The sequence below is a fragment of the Aulostomus chinensis genome, chromosome 4, assembly GCF_037954235.1.
Source record: "Aulostomus chinensis isolate RoL2024-O1b breed Wild chromosome 4, RoL_Achi_v1.0, whole genome shotgun sequence".
NCBI lineage: Eukaryota > Metazoa > Chordata > Actinopteri > Syngnathiformes > Aulostomidae > Aulostomus > Aulostomus chinensis.
In genome coordinates this window covers 21,258,601-21,282,841 of record NC_141323.1, presented here as the reverse complement: position 1 = coordinate 21,282,841, position 24,241 = coordinate 21,258,601, and the positions used below count along the sequence as shown (strand labels likewise).

At 43.0% G+C, this 24,241-nt stretch overlaps 1 long non-coding RNA gene, 4 other non-coding genes and 1 pseudogene across 6 annotated transcripts in view; all 6 read right to left on the bottom strand.

Moving 5' to 3' along the window:
- Positions 1 to 3,366, bottom strand: part of LOC147263221 (uncharacterized) — a 31,282-nt gene extending 27,916 nt beyond the window's left edge. Inside the window, exons 1-3 of one of the 2 annotated variants that reach the window (XR_015112615.1) lie at positions 3,244 to 3,366; positions 2,902 to 3,015; positions 2,686 to 2,758 (exon numbers count right to left, since the gene is read on the bottom strand). This is a non-coding gene — a long non-coding RNA (uncharacterized LOC147263221). Of the gene's footprint in view, positions 1 to 2,623; positions 2,759 to 2,901; positions 3,016 to 3,243 lie in introns of those variants that run through there. The other variant, XR_015112614.1, reaches the window with a different exon arrangement.
- LOC147263226 (5S ribosomal RNA) lies at positions 110 to 228 on the bottom strand. Its single transcript, XR_015113295.1, has one exon. It is a non-coding gene; the product is annotated as a 5S ribosomal RNA (ribosomal RNA).
- Positions 538 to 656, bottom strand: LOC147263225 (5S ribosomal RNA). Its single transcript, XR_015113281.1, has one exon. It is a non-coding gene; the product is annotated as a 5S ribosomal RNA (ribosomal RNA).
- On the bottom strand, positions 966 to 1,084 carry LOC147263224 (5S ribosomal RNA; annotated as a pseudogene).
- On the bottom strand, positions 1,395 to 1,513 carry LOC147263223 (5S ribosomal RNA). The gene has a single exon (XR_015113421.1). It is a non-coding gene; the product is annotated as a 5S ribosomal RNA (ribosomal RNA).
- Positions 1,823 to 1,941, bottom strand: LOC147263222 (5S ribosomal RNA). Its single transcript, XR_015112950.1, has one exon. It is a non-coding gene; the product is annotated as a 5S ribosomal RNA (ribosomal RNA).
- Positions 3,367 to 24,241: the final 20,875 nt, after the last annotated feature.

Genomic DNA, 24,241 nt, shown 5'->3' with positions numbered 1-24,241 from the left:
TCCATTCGAAAGCTGTGGAGGCCGCTTCAAGAAAATGTGTGTGAGGGAAGCTCGCTCATGCTGGTCCCCAAAGACTCAAAGCTGCCCTTTCCTCACAATGAAACAAAAAAGCTTACAGCACCTGGTATTCCCAGGCGGTCTCCCATCCAAGTACTAACCAGGCCCGACCCTGCTTAGCTTCCGAGATCAGACGAGATCGGGCGTGTTCAGAGTGGTATGGCCGTAAGCCCTTGACTCTTACACACATGGGCTCTATATCCATTTCACTCACTTTACAACCTCAGAAAAAAAGTGAAGCGCAACAGCCTCAGGGTCTTTTCACACGCCAAATAGGTGTCCTGTCAATAAAAGAAAAGAATGTTGATGTCATCTAGAGAAAAGTACTGCATCTGCCATCTGTCTACTTCAAATTAACCACTGCATGACATTCCATTCCAAAGCTGTGGAGGGCGCTTCAAGAAAAGGTGTGTGAGGGAAGCTCGCTCATGCTGGTCCCCAAAGACTCAAAGCTGCCCTTTCCTCACAAAGAAATAAAAAAGCTTACAGCACCTGGTATTCCCAGGCGGTCTTCCACCCAAGTACTAACCAGGCCCGACCCTGCTTAGCTTCCAAGATCAGACGAGATCGGGCGTGTTCAGAGTGGTATGGCCGTAAGCCCTTGACTCTGACACATATGGGCTCTATATCCATTTCACACAATTTACAACCTCAGAAAAAAAGTGATGCGCAAAAGCCTCAGGGTCTTTTCACACGCCAAATACGTGTCCTGTCAATAAAAGAAAAGAATGTTGATGTCATTGAGAGAAAAGTACTGCATCTGCCATCTGTCTTCTTCAAATTAACCACTGCATGAAATTCCATTCCAAAGCTGCAGAGGGCGCTTCAAGAAAAGGTGTGTGAGGGAAGCTCGCTCATGCTGGTCCCCAAAGACTCAAAGCGGCCCTTTCCTCACAATGATACAAAAAAGCTGACAGCACCTGGTATTCCCAGGCGGCCTTCCATCCAAGTACTAACCAGGCCCGACCCTGCTAAGCTTCCGAGATCAGACGAGATCGGGCGTGTTCAGAGGGGTATGGCCGTAAGCCCTTGACTCTCACACACATGGGCTCTATATCCATTTCACTCACTTTACAACCTCAAAAAAAATGTGATGTGCAACAGCCTCACGGTCTTTTTACACACCAAATAGTTGTCCTGTCAATACAAAGAAAAGAATGTTGATGTCATCTAGAGAAAAGTACTGCATCTGCAATCTGTCCACTTCAAATTACACACTGCATGACATTCCATTCGAAAGCTGTGGAGGGCACTTCAAGAAAAGGTGTGTGAGGGAAGCTCGCTCATGCTGGTCCCCAAAGACTCAAAGCTGCCCTTTCCTCACAAAGAAATAAAAAAGCTTACAGCACCTGGTATTCCCAGGCGGTCTTCCATCCAAGTACTAACCAGGCCCGACCCTGCTTAGCTTCCGAGATCAGACGAGATCGGGCGTGTTCAGAGTAGTATGGCCATAAGCCTTTGACTCTGACACACATGGGCTCTATATCCATTTCACACAATTTACAACCTCAGAAAAAAAGTGATGCGCAACAGCCTCAGGGTCTTTTCACACCCCAAATCGGTGTCCTGTCAATAAAAGAAAAGAATGTTGATGTCATCGAGAGAAAAGTACTGCATCTGCAATCTGTCTTCTTCAAATTAACCACTGCATGACATTCCATTCGAAAGCTGTGGAGGGCGCTTCAAGAAAAGGTGTGTGAGGGAAGCTCGCTCATGCTGGTACCCAAACACTCAAAGCTGCCCTTTCCTCACAATGAAACAAAAAAGCTTACAGCACCTGGTATTCCCAGGCGGTCTCCCATCCAAGTACTAACCAGGCCCGACCATGCTTAGCTTCCGAGATCAGACGAGATCGGGCGTGTTCAGAGTGGTATGGCCGTAAGCCCTTGACTCTTACACACATGGGCTCTATATCCATTTCACTCACTTTACAACCTCAGAAAAAAAGTGAAGCGCAACAGCCTCAGGGTCTTTTCACACGCCAAATAGGTGTCCTGTCAATAAAAGAAAAGAATGTTGATGTCATCTAGAGAAAAGTACTGCATCTGCCATCTGTCTACTTCAAATTAACCACTGCATGACATTCAATTTCAAAGCTGCGGAAAGGCGCTTCAAGAAGAAGTGCGTGAGGGAAGCTCGCTCATGCTGGTCCCCAAAGACTCAAAGCTGCCCTTTCCTCAAGCTGAAGTTAAAAGAATTTCAAATTAATCCTTCACAGGTACTTGTTCACAGAGATGGATGAAATAAAAATTGAATATATTCTAGTATTATAAAAATACAATGAACTAAATTATTAACAATGAGTAAGAGGATTTTCAAAACAAAACAAACAGTTTCTTTCTTGGTTCTGAACTTTCGTTTCACTGAAAATAAAAATCTTTTTTAGTTGGATAGTTTCACATAAAATACCCCCAAGTCATCCTTTACACCTCAATTGTAAGGAAAAAAAGTTTCCTCTACAAAAGATAACCCTTTTGTTTTTTTAAAATATACATCATATTTAATCCCTTTCAGAATCCTTAAGTTACCTTCTAAACCGGTATTCTTTAATTTACAACAACTAAAACTCAATATTTTACCTGTGGGCACACACACATTCATATGAAACACCTTAAATTTAATTTTTACCTGTTTCAGGCCTGTTTATTGAAGCTCGTGTGCGGTCGGGGCTTCACAACTGTAATGGCCGCTTCACTCGCAGCTGAGCACACAATAAAAGCAAGTGCATGTGTATGTTAGTCCTCAAAAATCCAGGGTTTTATTAGAAGGGGGAGAACGGGAATGGAGGATGAGAGTCTGAATGGTAATGGCAATGGTGGTGGAAGTCACAATCCAAACACTCACACGCAATGGCGGGACAGCGAAAGTCACGAAGAAGAAAACACAGCAGGACAAGGCACAGCAGAACAGCAGAGCCATCGGATGGAAACCCGTCTCTCTCTCTCCAATGTCCGTCTCCTTCAAGCATATTATCTTAATTTAGCCACAATTATCAAACATTATCTCGTGTCGAATTCGCATTACCTTTACTTTCGCTCCAAAAATATTACAACGCTAAAGCTACGATCTGCTGGCACATTAGCACGGAATGCTATCCCTAGCTAGCACGTCGCTAACCATGTACACATCCAGTCTCTTTTCACTATAACAGTTAGATAAAGCGCAAATACAGGCATAAATATTCACCTCTCGAAGGTCACACAGAAGTTTACATCAGGACCACCAGTCGTCGACCTCCAAAATAAACTTAAATGCTCTCCACACAAACGATGCCTCCCCTCTTAACTCTCTGGTCATTGCCTCTGTTTCTCTCCCCATGCGCGCTCACTACTCACCTCACAAACCTGCGCCACTAGTCCCACCCCTTACACAGTAACTTTCCTCTCATTGGCTTTTGCGGTCTTAATACACCCAAAGATAAGACAGGAATGAAATGATTGACAGGTAACAATTGAGGTTACATATAAACACGGCTTCTTCCCCTCTCCTTATTCTCAGATCACTGATCTTTTACAGACTCAGAGAACTTAAAGACCTTTATATGAATTTATTTTTTAACTGTAAATAGTTTTACTTTTTAAATGTTACATATTATATTTATGCTTTTAACCTGCTCACATTATAACCAATTTTAAAGATCATGAACTCTATTTATTTTTGAACTTTTTAACACATCTCTTTATGCTTTTTATGCGATGTAATTTATTTGATTTTTGTACAGGGCTACATGTTGTATGATAACAAGAGTGTATATTGTTTACAATGTGTTACAGTCAATGGGTGGCACGGTGGTACCGTTGTTAACAGTGTCGCCTCAAAGCAAGTTCAAGTCCTGGCTCGAGCACAGGTTCTTTCTGTGTGGTGTGTGCATGTTCTCTCCGTGCCTGCGTGGGTATTCTGTCTGCAATGGACTGGCTACCTGTCCAGGGTGAAACCTGCCTCTCACCTGAAAGCCACTGGGAAAGGCTCCAGCCTCCCCCTGCAACCCTTAACAGAAATAAGCTGGGATGCATGGAAGTATAGAAAGCGGATACAATGAAGCGCATACAAAGTTTTCGAATGCATGAAAAAGTCTCACCTTTTGTTTTTTTCATATTGGTTAGTTTGGAAGCATGGAATTTCTGACAAAGCCTAAGTTTGTATTGTTTATTCACTGATTTTTCTGACAATTTACAAACAAAGCTTTCAAAACTGAGAGGACAAGCAGTGGTGTTTAAGATCAACACCCAACATGGGGCTTGAACCAACAACCCTGAGACTAAGAGTCTCATGCTCGACTGACTGAGCTAATCAGGTTACGTCAGTGTAAGTCCCATAGCATGAAGCGGTCAGAGTGAGAGACTCACAGTCCTGTGAGTGATCACCCACCCACCCATCCATCCATCCATCCATCCATCCGTCCATCCGTCCATCCATCCATCCATTTTTCCGCTTATCCTGTTAAGGGTCACAGGGTGGGGCTGGAGCCTATCCCAGAGGGGACATTACCTTGGACAGGTCAGTGGTCCATCGCAGTCCACCGCAGCCAACAAATATTGACAGACAACCATTCACACTCACAGCCATACCTACGGTCAATTTAGAGTTGCATTTCCATTTGCATGTCTTTGGACTGTGGAAGGAAGCTGGAGTACCTGGAGAGAACCAGCACAGGGAAAACATGCAGACACTCTCAGGATTTATTCCAATGAAGCGCCTAAAAAAGGAGTGTTGGAACTCACTCAGATGAATGAGACATTATAAGCCATCAAATATATACATGTAGATATAGTGTTGGAGATCCAAGAAAAGAGGGAGAAAAGAGAAGAGAAGAAGAAGAAGAAGAAAAAAACAGCTTCTTTGACCAGATAACATAGTTGTCTATTTCAATGTTTGAGGTCTGAAAAAATAACTGATTAACTGTGAAATGTGATGGACAGGCAAGTACTTACTAGGATCAGGGCAGCTGGAAAATAGGCTCCTGCATCTGTAGGCAATATCAGAGACAAAGAAAAATCAACACAAATGAGCAGTCACTTGAACGATGCTAAAACCACTCTTTTTTAAACAAATACAACCACAGCTCCTGATCTATGGCCTTAAGTACACTGTAATCATGCCATCAGACAGATTCATGCCAGAGCAGTAGCCTAGCACAAGATGGAGGAACGTAATTGCATGTAAACACAGTCAGTGTGCACTCATCTTAATATGAACCGACTTAACTGTTGTGTGACACGTGTATTGTGTGTACTGTAAAATGGTTCAGACTATCAGAAAGCTTCATGAATTCACAGGCAAAATACAGATGTCGCACACATTAATTTGTGGAGGCTCGAGATGTAAAAAGTAAAGTCAACTCTCTGTGTTTTTTGGACTAATTTGCAAGCATTTTCAACATTTTGGCTAGCTGCTAAATCTGGCTAGCATGATGTGCACCGAGTGTAATTATCAATGCAAATGTGGCAGGATGAGAGGTCCCATCCTAGCAGTGAGACTGGTTGGTGATGCCTGACTTGGCTTGTACCATCATTAGCCAACCAGTGTGAGGCGCTGCTCTATAAATAGGGGCAGCATCTACCTGGTCAATCTCTTGCTCTTGGGGTCCGCGGTCCTCCCACTTCCTGGTCACCTCGCTTCCGCCTCTGATCGCCTCACGTCTGCCTTCTCGCCACCGTCTGTGCTGGTATGTAGCAGTAGCTCCCTGTAGCTCGTGTTGCATGCTGATCATGCACGTTTTTCATATTCACGTGTTTAATTGTAGGCGTCCGGCTTTTGGGACACGGTCCCTTAATCGCCGCTAGTGGGGAAACACCCCCCCCCCCCCCCCCGCCGATCTGACGTGCAGAGGCTGTTTGCCACAGCATACTAGCTGTGAAACCCTTTGCTCTGCATGCGTGCGATCTACACCTGATTGGCACAGCTGGTGAGCCGTGACACTGAGGAAGAACTAGCTGCTGCTTTGCTACCGGGCGCTGTCTTGCCAGACTATCCTGCTTTGCCAGATGCTCCTGCTTTGCTCTGGCTGCTGTTTTGCTACAGACTACCCTGCTTTGCTCTGGCTGCTGTTTTGCTACAGACTACCCTGCTTTGCTCTGGCTGCTGTTTTGCTACAGACTACCCTGCTTTGCTCTGGCTGCTGTTTTGCTACAGACTACCCTGCTTTGCTCTGGCTGCTGTTTTGCTACAGACTACCCTGCTTTGCTCTGGCTGTTTGGCTACAGACTACCCAGCTTTGTTACAGGCTCCTGCTCTATTAGCCTGCTCTGCTACTAGCCTGTTCTGCGACCTACTGGCCATCTACACATGTTTTGCTTGTTTGTTTGTTCACTGTTTACTGTGTTCACTGGAGTGCTCTGCTTCTGTGTTAATGAATTGGAATCCGCTGTGTTGAACTGGAGGTTGTTGCAGTAATTCACCTTGTTTAACCAGGGTCAGCCAGATCCTGATGTCCACCGTGTGGCGCCACTGAACTGTACTTCATGGTGCTCTGAAGGTTTGGATCTGCATTGTTTCCCATTCCTCCGCTTGGGCTTCAGGGTGTAGCAAGCTACTGGACGGCTATCCGTTAGCTCCCTGGTCTAGCAATGGAGAAATGAACTCGTTTCTGGTTATTTTGGGTTGTATTATTTTTCCTTGCTAATTTGTTTTTAATAATTAAATCTTGTTTCTCGAATTAATTTTTAAATTGTGGTTTGAGTTTGGTTCTGGTTTTTGTGTTTTTTTTTTTTAGTTTTGGTGTTAAATTATAATTCTTGTCATTTCGTTTCAGGTACTGGGAGCTCACGGTCCTGGCGTCGCTTTTCCTCTTGTGTGCTGTGCACCCCTGTTTTGCTTTAATCATGTGTTTTTAAATGTGATGTCCCAATTGATCAGGGTGTCTTCTGCCTTGGGATCCCTCACCCCCACTGGTAAGCTCCAGACTTGTTTAGATTCATTCTTGTTCTCTTTTTAATCTGCTGGCCTGTTTACAATAAAATATTTTTGTCATGGAACCACGTCTCCTGCCAATTAGTAAATGAACCTGTGAGTGCCTTTTGGTCTGTACGTTAACTATTTCCTTGGGCGAAATTCCCAAGGTGGCGTTGTCCGGCTTTGGTCACTATTATATTTTAATAAGTGCACCCCCCACTCGTGTGTGTCGCCACACAAACTGGAAACTTCACTTAGCCTCCACTGGCCTACAGACTTTGCGCCAGTGTCTACAATAAATGCAATCGCTACTCACCAAATGACTGTGATTGAGATGGATGATAACCAAGGCTCTGGCCTCACGTGCAGATCAGGAGATTCTCCTTGCGTCCATCAGGCAAAGATACTGCATGATACTGTTTTATTTACAGTGAAGTACTGTATTTTAGCATTACAGCATAGTTCTGTTAAACAGTCATGGGGTGTAATTTAACAGATTCCTATTAGAATTAACGGCAAAGTACTGTATTTTTATAAACAGGGTGATACTGTTGAAATCTTGTAGTACACTGCAAGCAATTGCTATAAATGTACAAGTCCCACCGCTTTCATAAAATTCATCACTGGATTCAGGACGACCCCTGCTACTCGGCTGCGGTGGGCGGGAGGAGGCTCAGGCCCAAACAACACTGACTGCAGCTTTAATTTAATCCTAGGTTGATGTAATACTCTGATAAATCAGTGGTATTTATTTCATGATTTTCATAGGAATAAGTTAAGAATAAAATGCAAGTTCATGGTTAAGCTAAAATTTACATTAGTATTATGAAGAAGATATTAAAATAATAAAATTTGTTTAAAATTTAACTTTCAAAAAAACATCATTTCATGGGGTGTGAATGTCTTTCAAAAATGTTAAAGTAATTCTATTACGTTAGGTTACGTGCGTGAGTTCATGACCTTTAGTGTTTACACTTCCGGGAGAAACGAGCGCGAGGAAGGAGCATCGTGTGAATGGCGTAACGTTATCGGAGTTTGGAGACTGTGTCGTCGGAGAGGAGTTTTTATCGGTAACGGACTGTGAACTGTAATTGACCGACGTGATCGGAGTGCGTGAATCGGATTCTCCGCCACCGATTGTGTTTTGAGCACCAGGCAAGTCCAGTTACAGAAGCTAGCGGGAGCTAGGCTAACGCTGTCCACGCTGAATGGAGACGCCGCTGCACGGACGGGACAGGAGCTTCGGATAGTCGCCTCGGGAGAGAGTCGTTAATGGAGGACGCGTCACTGCTGCCGAAGGAGTCGGAGGATGTGCCGCTGCTGCCGAGTCACGGAGGTCTGTTGCTGCGGGCTGCTGCGAGCGGGACGGTTGCTGCCACAACGAGCGAGGGATTCATCGGCTGCGGTCCGGTATTGTTGACTTCACCGACACACGGGGGGATCTGGTAAAGGTTTCCATCATGAGCTCCAACTAAAGCGGGCCAACGAAAGTAAACAAGAGTGCACTCGAAATAAAATTAGACAGTTGAAAAAAAGACAAACAATATACCCCGGGGTTCTTTTTATTTTCTATAGTCTTGTTTATTCAAGGTTTGAATGTGTTTTTCTGCAAGCTTTTAATACATTTTCTAAACTGAAATCTTGTGTTGTTTCATTGAATTTGTGTGTTGTTACTGAAGCTTTACAGCAGAGTTTAAAGGTCAAGTGTTCTCCCCATAGCCTCCATTTGAATATTTAAGAGTGAGAATCATACATTGCCCTAGATTGATTTTAATTATTCCAGATGGGACTTTTACCATACAAGATATTTGAAATGAGTTAAAGTGTTCCCTGTAAGCCTAAGGTGGGTTTTAATATTGGAGCCGGTGGTAAAAGGGTTACATTTAGAAATCTAAACCCCTGCTACCATGAGCACACATGGAAATAAAGACTCAACTGACCGCTCGGTCTACTTCAGCTAGCACACTGAACAATACTGTTGTTTACTTGCTGGCTGATAAGTGAGCAGCTGATGTTTGCAATAACATTGAAATAAACTAAAAATAGAGTCAATAACTCAAATCCTATCACCACCAAAGGAGCCACGTCTTTAACACTTCAATCTCATAGCGACTCCTCAGGATTTCTTCTTCTCTCCATTGCATTTTGTAGGAGGCTCCTGCCGGTCCACACTGCCTTCCCCCTAACAGATTCAGCTACTGAGACTAAAGTTCGTTAGTGAGCTCAATGCATAAGTGACGTAATATTTGTTGAAAACTAAATAGGCGTGAAGCTGTAACCTCACATGAACACTCGAAGTCTAGATTTCAGCTGCATGTGAAGAAATCAGCATAAAATCCTTGTGTTGGTGTTTAAACCTGGACTACCAGAACCAGGCTAAGAGGTGTTTGTCTGTTAGCTGTGAAGCAAACTGAAACATGAAGGCTTTGAGGGTTTGTTCTCAACACAAAGAAAGATTCAATGCTCAAACTGCCAACTCTGTAAAAAAAAAACATTTTTACAAATCTCAGTTTATTTCTTCATGAAGATCTTAATGAGGCAATCAGCACCAGAGCACTAAAGTTAAAATTAGTAACACCGTCACTAACGATGGATATATTTGACCCGATGTAGTTTTCCTGATCAAATATAGTTTTCATCAAAATATAGTATTTTTTTATCATTGATTATTTCCCAATATGCAACGTCACATAAATGAAAAAATGGAGGACCCTATAAAATGACCTGACGTCAGTGTTCAAGGGTGAAGTCATTTTTGGAATGAAGAAGAGTTCATCCAGCTTTTTTTGCCTCGTGTCTCTGAACCAGCTCATTTGTTGTGTCCACGCAGAGAGAGAGAGAGGATAAATGTGATCGTGGAGAAGTCCTTTTGTTATTCAACTGGTCCAACTTGATGGTGAGTCTCCTTTTATCAAGGATTACTGAATGCTTGTGTTATTCATGGCATTGTTAACACTTTATAAACCCTTCATTCAGAGCTGTAAAGAACCTTTAACCTCATATCCCAGACATCAAAGTGGGCCACTAACCGGTGAGATGAAGCTATGCTATGCTGCTACATTCTGAAGAGGTAAAGTAGCAGGTTCTGAGAGTGATGGCTAACCTGGATGTGTTCATCTCCTACTTTAATATCAGTGTCCCAACTTGGAGCTCTGACCACCTCCAGCTTTTTGTTCCTGTTTCTGCTTCAGTCAACAGGGAACTCAAACCTGCAATAGAATCATCAACAACAATGGAATAGAAAACAGAGGAAGACAAAATATCATAAACTTAAAAAGCTGAGAAATGTTCATGAAGAATAAATGCACACATTATGATTGAGGCCAGAAAGTAAAACTCCACACCAAATGTATTTTGACATGTAGGGATAATGAACTTGAATGTGTTGAAATAGCAGATGAATGAATCCACTATCACAAGATGGCGTCACAGATCCTGATGCTCTGAGCAGGAAACACCAAGCAAAACATGACTAAAAAGCTCCTGTTGTTCCCTCCATGAAAAACTGTGGCACTGATGAGAAATAGGATCCCAGCGTCCTCTGAGGATCCATCGCCGCACCATTCGGTAGAAGGATGATAGGGTCGGCACCAGGAGAAACCCTTGTGTCTCCGATGCAGGGAAGATGGAGCACTGAAGAGGCCACATTGTGGCGTCCTGAAGAGGACATTTGGTGGAGCCTGAGACAGCAAACATCATGCCGCCCTTCATCAGAAGAACCACAGCACCAGAAGAAAGAATCCTGGCAGTGACGACAGGGAGGATCAGGGTGTCCTCCTCACCACCACCTTTAAACCTTCAAATGAACTTTCAAAAGCTTCAGAGTGGAGAATGATTTTTTTTAAACCTTTTTTTTTTGTTTTTCCTTTAATTCTCATTTGTGCGATTGTCTGATTCATTCGAAATAAACACTGTCTGCTGGGTTTAAGTTGACTGTGATTGTCTTTTTGCATGCAAGTTGAAAGTTATGCCAATAAAAACCACAAGTATTTGAAGACCAAAGGAAGAACCCCCAAGGTCAGGACCCTGAGATCAAAGTGAGCGCTCTGATCTCAGAGGTTTGGGATATTTCACATCCCATGGCCCTTCAAATAAGAGCCCTGTGTCACTGTCTACAAGTTTTAAACCGTATTTGTTTGTGAAAATTAAAACCAGACGACCACTGTGGTCCTGTTTACACGGGAAGTAAAGCCCAGATGCCATGGTGGACCTGTTAGCACCCTGGACTTTGAATCCAGTGACCTGAGTCCAAGTCTCAGTTCCAGCAGGTTTCCTGCAACCTTCAGAAGAGCTGCTATGTTTCTCTGTAGATAACTAAGTGATGCTCTCAGCAGGTTGAGGGCACCACCAACAAGGGAGGTTATGAACCTCTGACTTGTAGGAAGAAGGTAGGAGATCTCCAACAGGATCCTTCTTTCCTCTGTCCTCCTTGGATCTCATGGATCATCACAGTCAAGTGGAGACCCAAGCTCCTGGATGGATGTGGCACTCAGGAATTGCTGAGTTTTCCAGTGGATTTTGTTCCACCCATGGTTCAGGAGCAGGATTCCTCCTGGTTAACCTTGTATCTATCGACCCCAACTGTGTGGTTTTGGAGAATTTTTCATGTCATGTCAAGAAATCAGGCTGGTGGGTTTTTCAATGAGAGAAATTCTGGTAACTTAATTATGTGGCATGTTTGTTGAAGCAGTAATTAACTGATGAATTAAGGAAGGCCTGGCCGGTCTTTGCTCACAGGTCATACGATGTAGTTAGCAGGTCCTGAATTAATCTGGAGTTCCATGATTTCCTTGTGGTTCATGTTCCTTTTGGCAAAGTAGTCTGGAACAAGAGCAAGATGAACCTCCAAATAGCAACAGTTTGGATTGCAGGTGATGTCAAGTTGTATTTTGAGGAAACTCCTCCTTGTGTTTGGTTCCATGGTGAAATGGTGAGCACTCTGGACTCTGAATCAGTGGTCAGAGTTCAAGTCTCAGGGGGACCTTCCTGTCTGGAATGTGTCCCATGGAACAAACTGATAAAGAGATATTATGAGGTTCTAATGTTCTGGTTCATTTCTTGTCCTTTAGAAAAATGAAATTCATATCTTACTGCCATGAACACAGACTGTGTGTTTAATGTTAACAATAAATGCAACAACTCAGGAGCCAGTAGCTCCTGTGGAAAAATTCTACTTTGTCAATGAATTAATTCATTTCATATTGCAGTCTGCAACTTTAAGTTTCTGTCAGAATGGCCGAGCGGTCTAAGGCGCTGCGTTCAGGTCGCAGTCTCTCCTGGAGGCGTGGGTTCAAATCCCACTTTTAACAAAGGATGTTTTCTCCACATTCCTATGCATCCACAATGGAAACTTCCAAACCAAGTTGAAGCTGCTCTCCACTGATGGGAGTGAGTGGTCGTCTGCCAAAGTGGGTTGAACTGGCAGCAGAGGAGGCAAACGAGTTTCCCTGTGACGTTCCAACATTGGCCTGGTTTCCTCCAACATGGAGCAGCCACCAAAATCTAACTACAAATGTTGGATCAAAGTCTACTGAAGAAATGCATTTTCTTTGACTTCACATTTTGTCCATTAATTTCATAATCAGAGTCACCATCTCATCACATGACAAAAGTTTGGGTTCTGTATTGGTGGTAAAATATCCTTCCATGCCCCTCACTAGTTTGCACACAGAAAAGCATATTTTACTGGTTTCAAATCTCTTAGTGTGTTCTCTCTCTTAAACCAGCTGTGGCAGCTTTCATTGTGTGATTGATTTTAAAATATAAAGATGGAACAGAACCATTGGAATAAGATGTCAGGACATTTGAAGGAATGTAAATCTCCTGTTGAAATGTTGCAGTGTGCAGCTGAGGCTCTCTGGCAGTGGCACAAGGAGCCACAATGGCAGAACCTGGACCCTCCTGGAGGAGAACCACAGGTGAGGGCCTTCTTGGCTCCAGATTGATGGAAATCAAGTGTCTGAGGCTGTTAGCAGCCATTAAGTTGATCTGGTTGGGCACTGGTATTTTTTCTTGCTGCAGCTCAGGAGTGATTCAGGAGAAGAGTTTCAGAACAGCCAAGATTGGGGACTGAAATTTTCAAATTTCCCCTGGAACCAGACAATCTTGGGAGGTAAAACCTCCAATCATAGCCACTCAGATGCAGCAGCAGAAAGAAGCTGTCATCCACCCTGACAGTCAGAGCATCAAGTCAAGAAAACATCAACCATCTTGGAGTTCCAAACCTTCACCTGTCAGATTCAGCTACTTCTTATTGTGGGACTTTAAATTTGAACACAATGGAATTTGGACAAGGAGTTTTCCTTCAAGTCCAAACATCATCGTCCAGCCTCCAACCAGAGGTCCATCAGTTATCATGGGAGCCACATGTGGAGTCTGGATTCTTTTCTAGAATGTGACAGCAATGACAGTCCTGCCAAGTGACATCACTGACATGAATGGATGACTTCAGTCACATGACTGGATGACTTCAGTCACATGACTGGATGACTTCAGTCACATGACTGGATGACTTCAGTCACATGACTGGATGATAATGTAGATGCCAATGTAGAGGTTGGGGAAATAGTCTCTGAGAATCCAGCTTGAACCAACGCCCTCCTTGTTTTTCAAAAACCCAAACAGCGACCATCAGTCTCCCTCCAATCCTGTACTTGGGTTCAATGTTGCTGTTCCATTTTGCAGCAGTAGGTGTCGCTGTGATACCAGGTTCAGTTCAAGAGTCCCAACTCCAGCTCATGTTGGTGACCTCAGTGGCAGGGTAAAATGGCACTTCAGTGGATCATGTGGATCAACTCATGTCTGTCCTCACTGCTCCACAGGTCTGTCAAATGTTCTGTAAAATAGTTTGACCCAGCAGAGATGCTAGATTAGGAGTTGATGGGAGTTGTTGCAGATACCAGTGTCCAAAGTCCAGCTTGAACCCAGTTTGTGCACTTATTTGTCAAGCTAGCAGAGATTCTTTTTGACAAGAATTTTTCCTTTCGTTTTAGTTATCGTCAGTCATCGAAGACTGGATTCAGTTAAATTCCCATCTTAGCCTTTTAGTTTAGAACAGTTTTAGTTTAAATTTAGTCTTTTGTCTTAAGTTTTAGTCTCATTTTAGTCTGAAGCAATGTTTTATTTTCCTGAGATGTTGCAAAGGGATATGTGATGTTCTATAAAACTCCATACAAAGCAAACATGAAACTGTCATTTAAACTGAGATTGAAGCACATTGCTCTTGTCAATAAGGATCATGATCATAATAATGAAACGTCAGAAGCCTGTTAGAAAAAGTGCAAATTCTTGTTTATTTTCTGTATTTGACTGACAAGCCACAAGAGTAACGCTCCAGCTGCGGGATGGCGGGCCTTCAGGTGTCTTTTCAAACTGGTCGTGTTTTTTCCACTAATCTAAGATCCACAACGCTCCCCATCCTTGTCAGGAACAACACACTCCGTCTTCTGTTCAGCAGGATGATAACAGAAATGCGTCCATAAATCCGCTCGTCTTTTTCTTCCAACTTTCCACGCTGCCGCCACAGGTGAAGATCTGCTGCTCGTCTACACAGCGTCTCTGCAACGTGCACTGAAACACCGCGGAGGGCGGGGCGGGTGTGGGGTCGGGGCTGCCAATCAAAAAGTCGGACTGAGAGGTCAAATTTGTTTTGAGATGATTTATTGGTTCAAAAGAAAAGAAATCAAGGCATTAAGGATGGTTGTAACCCTGAGAGTCCGACCGGCCGCCGTCATCCTTTTCATCACGTTTTTACTCGTCAGCTCACAGTGAACAGCGATTTTGTTTTAATGTTCGTTGTCAGTACTATTAGTATAGTATAGTCCATCCACTGTCATCTTCCACTTATTCCTACACATTAAGGGTAGCGGGGGGGCTGGAGCCTATCCCAGCGTCAACGGGCGAGAGGCGGGGTTCACCCTGGACAGGTCGCCAGTCCATCGCAGGGCCAACATAGAGAGACCTTTTTTTAGTCAGTAAACCCTCGATTTCAGTTAAAAAATGATAAAATGAACCTCAAGAAAATCATAGAAATAAACAAAAGGTTGTTGTGTTTCCTGACCATTACTGAGGGATGTTAGAACACATCTCTGACATGGATTGGTTTTATTTATTATTCATTTTAATATGATTAACTATTGTAACATCCATGGTGTTATGGGTCAGTTTAGACCCTCATATATTTACCTCAAGAAAAAGGAAAAAAGTCTCTTTTTCAGCAAATGAACTTTAATACAAACACAAAATGAAAAGCAGAACAAGCCAGAACCCAAAATATGGATTTGCAAGGTCAAACAAACAACAACCAGTCAAGCAAACCAAACCAACAGAAACCAACTACTGGTTCAAAACCAGTAAAAAACAAAAACAGAGGAAAAGTCTCTGTGTGTAAGAACATGCATGTGGATGTGTGTGTGTTTAGATGTGTGTGTGTCAAAAACTGACACACTTCATTTTTTGACAACATGAGCCAACAGTGGTGGTGTCTGTCAAAGAGGTGGAGCTCTGTCCTTCACCTGCAAGATTTCAGCAGGCAGCTCAGGTCCAGTTTTCTTCACTGTGCCACCATGATAAGTTTCCTCCTGAGAAGTTCTTGTCCAAGGTCATAGCTGGTAAAAGAATTGTCACAGTGATACTGGGACCCTGCAGTCCAGTCGTCATATCCAGGACCACACTGGACATGGCCGTCTTTGTTTGTTTTGTTGTTGTGCAGGTCGATGGGAAAACGAGGCCAAATGAGGATCCCCTGAAGCTCCCATGACTGGGAGAGGAGCTGCTGTCAGTGGGTTGCTGACAGTGCACTTCTGACTTCAGGTTTGGCTCTAATTGTTGCTTTGTGGTCTTATTTTGATCACTGGGTCAAAACCGATACTTACTCTTTTATAATTTAGTGACAAAAATGTTTTTGCTTTATTTTGTTGAACTGGAGGTCCCTGACAAAGTCAAAAAGCAATAAACAAATTGATGTGCTTCTTTGATGCATTTAAAACCTCCAAACAGGTCACACAGGAGGAAGGTTAAATCATGTGACCATCATTATAACAGCTGTTGACCTTGTTTGAACTATTTGATGGTGCTAAATATTGCCAGCTTGCTAACATTAACTAGCTAACGTTAGCTAGCTAGCTAATATTATTTTCTAACTTCAGGCCTAAATTTGGGATTGATTGTGAAAATTGTTCACCTCACCTTTGTCAGCACCAGGTTTTTTCTTGATGATGTCATTGTAACTGCCTTTCTGATTCTAAAATATAATGCATCCAAGAATAAAAATGTAAAACTGCCCCTCCATGGAAATATCATATTTAATATATTGCAATATTCTTTTCCAGTATACTACACTATATTTTTGTTTTATCAGAGAGACTTTAATGTCTGTCTTTGGTTTCTAAACTCTGACTCTCCTGTTATTGGTGCTGACTGAATTCTACCACCTGACAGACTGGGAAGGCTCATATTTGTGATGGATCCATAAATACATGAAGGTCTTGTTTCAATGAATTGGCGTGAAATAACTTGTTATTTTGTTCGTGGTTGTCATGGTGACTCGTGGTGTCGGGGCTCCATTGATGATGGCATTTTGTCGTGGTTGTGCACGTGTGCAACTCAAGGTGAACGTACTCACAGTTGATGGAAGCAACTCAGATCAGCTGTTCTGGAACCAGATACTCAGAGTTTCCCATCTCAGAGTGTCAACTCAGGAGTGATTGAGGAGAAGAGTTTCAGAACAGCCACAGTTGGGGGACTTCCATCCAGCCATCCATTTTCTTTACCTGTAAGGGAGTTCAGGAATCTGGAGCTGCTTCGTTCAGGTGGATCCAGAACACAAGATGGGTGTCAGTCAGGACACCAGAAGGAGACCAGCATCTGGAAGGTGAAGATGCTTTAATCTGACACTGTTGTGTCAACAGTTCTGAAATAAGAACAAAAATAAACAGTATTATTTCCACCTCATACTCCTGCATATATTCAAGTGAACAGGGAACACCAATTCATGCACAACTTCTCCTGTGTGTTCATCCACAGTCACTAAACAACAACCAAACCAAACAAAAGGGGGTTTGCTAGCGTGGCCTGCTGAGGTAGAAAGGAGCTGTACAAATTGAGTCCTTTTACCATTTCTTTCCTGGCTGCTTCTGGCGGCGCTGTCGTCACTTCCTGTGACAGTGGTAGGGAAAGGGGTCCCCCTTCAGAATAAGTTTTATATCATTATGTTACTGCCTCTTCAAGATGCCTTCAACAGACCAACTCCCTGAATAGCACAGTGAGGTGGTGTGGCCGAGCGGTTTAAGGTGCTGGATTAAGACTCCAGTCTCTGAGGAGACACAACTTCTTGCATGTTGGTGCCCCATCACACACAACAGGTGCACTTGTACTCTTTTCACCTCTGACCCACAAACATTCCACCAGTGAACGTCCAGAAATTGAAGCATAAACAGTTCAGCAACAATGAATTCTTCAAATCCTCCTCTGAAATAAGAGATGAATCTTTACCTGCTGAGGCCTGCTTCAGAGAAAATTGTGAAACCTTCAACACTCACATTCCTGTTCTTGTCACAATCCTGCTCTCCTCAATCAAGGCCTGTTCAATGAATGGTAGAGCAGAGTGGAGCAGAGGAAGCGTGCTGGGCGCAGAACCCAGAGGTTGATGGAACAAAACCATTCTCTGCTGAAAGAAAGGAGCAAAATAAACCTGATTGTTTTGAAATGTGAGTCTGTTAAAAAGAGGTAGAAATGGTGATGTAGTCAGTTGTCCCTTTTGTTTTATTACAGAGACCTCATTGTTAATGAAATAATTTTAATTCTTTACTTGAAGTTTCATGCTGTTTCGACTGAAAAAGGCGAGTTCCTGGAGAAGATCTTCCAGGGCGTCCAGGTTAAAGCGGTGCCCCAGCTGGCACCAGGATCTGACCCAGGTCCTGCATGTGAGATACTGTCAGTTCTGTTCTGCCCTGCTCACAACCACAGGCTGGTGTTGAGGCCTGCAGCAACCAGGGCCCCAGTCACCAAGTGTATAAAGGCTGGTCATTGTGGCAGTGGGAGGAGTCAAAATGAAGACAGACCAATGTGAGCAGGACGTGACTGCAAAAGTAAGAAGAACTTGACCATGTTTCCTACAGTACCCAGGAGGCTTGGTAGTTGTTGAAGGGAGCTCCAAAAGCAAAGAGCAGACAGCAGGATATAAAAAGAAAAGATCCAGACACTAAAACTACAAGTAGAAACAAGATTAAATACTAAAAGCTTTGGAAAGATACTCCAAGGTTGTATACACATTATTATATACACTACTATTCTCCATGACTCCTAAAGAGGGACAGGAAGAATTAGAATGTGGATCAGATCAGCTGATTTTAATGTTAAGTCCATCCCTCCATCCACTTTCTATTCTTATCCTTTAAGGGTCACGAGGGGGGGGGGGGGGGGGGGTCCCAGGTGACATTGGGCAAGAGGCAGGGTTCACCCTGGACAGGTCACCAGTCCATCAGGAGAAATGAGGTGGTCAGTATCATGCAACCTAAACTAAAACATTAGTCAGATCAAATTCAGGTTAAAGCAAGAGTCTCCAGATCAAAGTCAGAATTCCTGATGATGTCATCAGGGCTTTGACAGTACCTAGAATTCTGTCTTTGATCTCAGGTGGACATGAAAGAAACACAATTGAGGAAAGTATAAGAGAGCACATTCAGCTTCATTAGAAACACTTGAACTGTTGAACAGTAGAATTTGTTTGAAACAGTTTACAACACTGAGTGACAGGATTGAAGAGGGAAGATTTTTCTACTTTAAATTTAATTCTAACTTCAAAGTCAAGTCAAGTCAATTTTATTTATAAATGCCAAATCACAACAGAAGTTATCTCATGACACTTTACAAGTTTATCTCATGAGATCGGTCCCCTGGAAGGTATCACCTTGATGCTTGATGTTCCTGCCTGTTTAAAGGGTTTGTCACCACTGTTGCAGGATGTGCTTGCTGATGGAGAATTGTTGGGTGTAGATTCATTGAAGGAGTTTGGTACTGGACGTGCTCTACCTGTAAAGTGTCATGAGATAACTTTTGTTGTGATTTGGTGCAATGTAAATAAAATTAACTTGACCAGTGTTATTTGTGGTCTTTTGTTAATTTCATGCCACATGAAATTCTTATTGGTCACTTTTCTTGCGACAGTCTCACAGTGGCAAGACAAGAACACTTCTACTTTTAATGATGACAGTTCGTTCAACACTGAACTTCATCCAGTACCATGTTGTCAAACACTGGAACATCCACAGCACCTGAACAGGGACTTGAAGCCTGGACCCTCAGATTAAAAGTCTGATGCTCTACCGTCTGAGCTACTCAGGCTCTTTCTACAGCATTTAGACAGGAAAAGAAACACCTGTGAAGGTCAAACTGCTGCTTTCTTGACTTATTCAATCCTCCATGTTCAAGTCCACCATGCTTTTGATTGGCTCTGATTCTCTGTGGCAAAATCCAACAAGAGGCTCCAAAAATGTCTTGAATGTCATAAGAATGCACAGGACAAGATGTTCGTTTCCTTCATGTCTGCAGTTCCTCCACTGGAAAGTAAAGTCAATGCTGTTCCTCTGCTGAAACCTGGGATCGGACCAGGGACCTTTAGATCTTCAGTCTAACGCTCTCCCAACTGAGCTGTTTCAGCTCTGAGGGAGGGCCCTGCTTCTCTCATTTTATAATCTCTTCCACTCTCACTAGAACTTAGAGAGGATTTGAGCTTCTGAAGTCATGACACATTGAACAGTTCTACAGGACCATTTTTGATGAATGTCTGAATCACACAAGCCTTTTTTGTTTGTCTTCTTCCCAGTTGCCTCAACATTGTGAGAGCCAATAATTCCACATCTGTACCAGACACACCTCTTGTTGGTGGGTTTTCTGGATCTTTCTGTTCTAACAGTGTCTTTTATCTTAAATATGCCACTTTCACATGAAAACATCAATAACAGGACAATATCGATACTATTATTGCTGCTGTTGCTGTTGCTGTTGTTGGTTGTCTGTCTGTCTGTCTTCCATCCCCCTGTCTTTCTCTCTGCTTGTCTTTCACCCTCATCTTGTTCCCATCTTTTTGTCATTCTCTCCCTCCTTTCTCTCAGTCTTTTGTCTTTTCTTCTCTATATTTGTCTTCTGCTGCCCCAGGATCAGCTTCTGTCACTCAGTGGTCCAGAACCATTCTGAAGCCTGATCATGAATGTGAGCAAAGCTCTTGGAACAGGCCTGCTGCCACCACAACTAAGATCCTGCAGGTCACTAGAAACTCCAGTGTCCAGCTGACAAGTGGACTTTCCTCTGATCTGTGGTGGTGCTGAGTTTAGCAAACATCTCCAACAAGAAGATGAAGGAGGCCATCAACTCCTCCAAGCTCAACATCTATGCTGGCTTTACTGGGAGATCAGGAGGTCAAAGCAGATCTTCACCCTCCACCTCAGATGGTTTCTACTCACAGAGATGAGGGACCAGTTCAAACCAGCTACCTGGAGCTCCCTTAAGCCATTGTCCCGTCTCCCCCCCCCCCCCCCCCCCCCCACACACACACACAGCCTGTCTTTGGTATAAAATGGTCTGTCAGGTTCTCTCACGTTGGAAGATTTCTCTGACTCCATTGTGAATAAAGAGATTCTTCATCTGACACCTGAGTCTTGATCCACTGATTCCTCTGATCCACCTCTTTCTGCTCCAACAAGGCTGACATGGATCAGGTGAGTCCATGTCATCCAATCAGTAGGTTTCTCTTCTCAATTAATTTTCTACATCCCAGTTTTGATTGATTCTTCTCAGCCTCATGAAGGAGCATCTGATCAGGTGTTTGACTACTTGTTAGTTGTAATTCCATAGATTTTAATCTCAGGTTTTATAGAATTAATAAGAACATCTTAAAGACCTTTGTCCAACACTTGAAACTCACCTGTCTGTCGAGGCCCAACTGGCCTTTGGTAGTGAGGTGGTGGATGCATGTGAATGAAATGAGGCTCGTGTTGCTGTGAGGAGCCACTAGAGGGAGACACCTGTCGTTCCTCCCAGCTGACAATGAGGCTTCACAGCTGCATTTGAAGCTGTCCTTTATGAGTCACAACTGTCTTGAGCTCAGGAGCCAAACTCACCAAAAACACTTCATCTTGGTCATGTGGTCTGTTTGTCAGGAGATTCCAAATCAAAAATTGTTGACACACAAGAGAAGAAAACACGTCAAAGTTTGTTCATTTTTATGAATCAAACTGAAAATGAACAGAAGAGTGACAATGAAAATGGATTCAAAAATAATAAATAACAATAAATAATGAATAAATACTCAGAATTTACTGGCATTTGACTGCATTTTGTGGTTAATACGTAGATAAAAGAGTAACATATATATTCTATACATGTGAGAAACGTACATGGCTTTGGACAAAAGCATTTGCTCAATGAAATTGTAGGATTATAGAATTCTATAAATGTATAATATAATTGTAGAAATGCTCTCTCTCACCACCCCCCAAAGTCTGTGCCAGGGTCTCTGGCCAGTGGTCAATGGCTCCTATCACCTGCCCAGGATGGATCAAGCTTGCTTGTCTTTGTAATTCTGCACTTATTAGAGACCTGGAAACAAAGGAATGCTGAAAAAGAGAAAATAGGACCTCACACAAATGGGCTTGTGACACAATTTTAAAGAATTGTGTAAATGTGAATCTTTTACAAATGTGTGTGTGAATGTGGTTGTTGTGGCCGAGTGGTGAAGGCGATGGACTAGAAATCCATTGGGGTCTCCCTGCTCAGGTTGGAGTCCTGCCAACAACGTTAAAGTGTTGATGTTCTGGAGGAGACAACATCTGATCTTTGTTAGATCAACGAGTCAAAGGTTTTCTTTAAAGTGCTGCAGCAGCTGAGGATGAGGGAGAGACAGAATTACAAACCATCTTCCTGAGGACATTTTGAAAAATGATTCCAAATCCGAAGTTGTTGATACACAAGAGAAGAAAACACGTCAAAGTTTGTTCATTTTTATGAGTCACACTGAAAATGAACAGAAGAGTGACAGTGAAAATGGATTCAAAAATAATAAATTATCATAAATAATGAATAAATACTCAGAATTTACTGGCATTTGACTGAATTTTGTGGTTAATCAGTAGATAAAAGAGTAACATATATATTCTATACATGTGATATACGTACATGGCTTTGGACAAAAGCATTTGCTCAATGAAATTGTAGGATTGTAGAATTTTATAAATGTAGAATATAATTGTATAAATGCTCTCTATCACCACCCCAACGTCTGTGCCAGGGTCTCTGGCCAGTGGTCAATGGGCTCCTATCACCTGCCCAGGATGGATCAAGCTTGCTTGTCTTTGTAATTCTGCACTTATTAGAGACCTGGAAACAAAGGAATGCTGAAAAAGAGAAAATAGGACCTCACACAAATGGGCTTGTGACAGAAACTAAGATAATTTTGTGAATATCCATCCTCTACAAATGTGTGTCAATGTGGTTGTTGTGGCTGAGTGGTGAAGGCGATGGACTAGAAATCCATTGGGGTTTCCCTGCTCAGGTTGGAGTCCTGCCAACAATGTTAAGCTGTTGATGTTCTATGTCAGGGTGAACGTCATACCTGTGCCTGATTCAGTGTGGTGGCTCATACCTGAATTTATCCAAACCAGCTAACTTCTTAACGCCAATCTACACAGTTTCAATCATACAAACCTCAAACTGCAGTAAGAAATTTTCAATTCTCTCATCCACCAACAATCCTCATCTATAAAATCTGGAAGATGGAACCGCAGAAAGTCTGCGGGAGAACGTAGACGAGTGCTGCCACCGACCCATCATGGGGAAGACCGGTAACGTGGCTAAACATCAGGAGTCATGAGTTTGCTCAAAAATAATGACTTGGAGTGAGTTCAATGAGTTCATAGCCAACAATTCTCCATCAGCAAGCACATCCTGCAAAAGCAATGATGACAATTTTCCTTTTAAAAAGCAGGAACGTTGCGCAGATCCAGGATCAGTGGGAACGGCTGTTTGCTTTAAACGGTTGGGGGGGAAGAGTCGATTTATTGTCGAGTCAATGTTATTTATATTGTGCCAAATCACAAAAAAAGTTATCTCAAGACACTTGACAGGTAAAGCAGGTCTAGAACCACACTCCTTCAATGAATTCACGTATGTGAAGATGTTCAACTTATGTGACAAATTCTCATGACAATGAGTCCAGAGAGCCTGTCAGCGTTGACATTCCCCTGGTGTCAGTGAAGTCATGTCAACGAACCTGGGGCCTGTAGTTGGTGTCCATCCTTGATATCCTCCAAACAGGTCATCAAACTTGGCCCTCGTCAGCTTGAAGGACAGCTGGAAACGGCCTTCGTCCAGGCACAGTTTTTGGAGAAAGCGAGTTAAGAAGTTTAGAGTTCCAAGAAGCTTCTTCAGTTCGTTCAGTTTGGTCCTGTAGAACTGTTCAATGTGTCATGACTTCAGAAGCTCAAATCCTCTCTAAGTTCTAGTGAGAGTGGAAGAGATTATAAAATGAGAGAAGCAGGGCCCTCCCTCAGAGCTGAAACAGCTCAGTTGGGAGAGCGTTAGACTGAAGATCTAAAGGTCCCTTGTCCGATCCCAGGTTTCAGCAGAGGAACAGCATTGACTTTACTTTCCAGTGGAGGAACTGCAGACATGAAGGAAACTAACATCTTGTCCTGTGTATTCTTATGACATTCAAGACATTTTTGGAGCCTCTTGTTGGATTTTGCCACAGAGAATCAGAGCCAATCAAAAGCATGGTGGACTTTAACATGGAGGATTGAACAAGTCAAGAAAGCAGCAGTTTGACCTTCACAGGTGTTTCTTTTCCTGTCTAAATACTGTAGAAAGAGCCTGAGTAGCTCAGACGGTAGAGCATCAGACTTTTTTTCTGAGGGTCCAGGGTTCAAGTCCCTGTTCAGGTGCTGTGGATGTTCCACTTCAGAATTCAGAATAAGGACCAGGAGGGTGGGACACAATAATAGATAGGAGTAAATGTGGAGTCTGCCTTCTTTTCTAGAATGTGTGGCCAAGTGACATCACTGACATGAATGGATGACTTCAGTCACATGACTGGATGACTTCAGTCACATGACTGGATGACAGTGTAGATGCCAATGTAGAGGTTGGGGAAACAGTCTCTGAGAATCCAGCTTGAACCAAAGCCCTCCTTGTTTTTCAAAAACCCAAACAGCGACCATCAGTCTCCCTCCAATCCTGTACTTGGGTTCAATGTTGCTTTTCCATTTTGCAGCAGTAGGTGTCGCTGTGATACCAGGTTCAG